At 39.6% G+C, this 717-nt stretch overlaps 1 protein-coding gene across 2 annotated transcripts in view; it reads right to left on the bottom strand.

Annotated features, from left to right (window-relative positions):
• LOC109472291 (thyroid adenoma-associated protein homolog) overlaps positions 1–717 on the bottom strand; it is a 35618-nt gene that overhangs the window by 26327 nt on the left and 8574 nt on the right. The window lies entirely within an intron of this gene.

Below are 717 nucleotides of genomic sequence, written 5' to 3'. Positions count from 1 at the left end.
AACTTTGTGTTGTAACAAATTGATAAATGGGTGTCATCCTGGTAAAGAGCAGTAGGCTTATACTGGCTGTTAACAACTTCAAGGTCAATGTGAAGAGAAACTTGTCACAATTGTACATAACACTTGAACCTTGTCATTTAGCTTAAAATAATGACTTTTGACAAAGGATGCCAATAATTGCTGATGTAGCTTAATGTGACTGCCCTTATCTGCCACTAGCTATATGTACTGTGATGCTTCATGTCCTGGTAAATGTGTCCTCTGGGAACTTTTACAAATTTTGTGTCATCTTATCATCTTACATGGAATGGCAAGAGAGACAAACTATTGGCAGTCCTTGAAGGCTGTGATATATGACTTCATTTAGTTCCATCTACTTCTCCCAGAATGATGAATCACTTCCCCCTGAAGCTTCCTGGCAAAACTAGGCTCATAGCAATCTTCTCTCTCCCTTATTACCTGCTACATGAGATGTGCTAATGACTCTCTTTCAATGGAGTGGTTATCACAGTCTGGAAATGGCAGGAATTGAGTCAGATAAATAGTAAGCGACATACTGCTGTACAATTAAGGAACAATTGTTACTGTTTAGCAACTAGCTTCATCTTAACATGGGGGAAACACACCAATTCTTTTAACTTTGTGAGCAAGTTGATTGACAGCGGTGGGGATGGAGGTAGTGAGGGGATCCAGTTTGAGATGAGGTTATTTGAGGAC

The sequence above is a fragment of the Branchiostoma belcheri genome, unplaced genomic scaffold (assembly GCF_001625305.1).
Source record: "Branchiostoma belcheri isolate BF01 breed outbred unplaced genomic scaffold, Haploidv18h27 scaffold27, whole genome shotgun sequence".
In the NCBI taxonomy this organism is placed as follows: Eukaryota; Metazoa; Chordata; class Leptocardii; order Amphioxiformes; family Branchiostomatidae; genus Branchiostoma; species Branchiostoma belcheri.
Note: the sequence above shows the minus strand (reverse complement) of the source record. Positions and strands in the feature narration are given on the sequence as shown.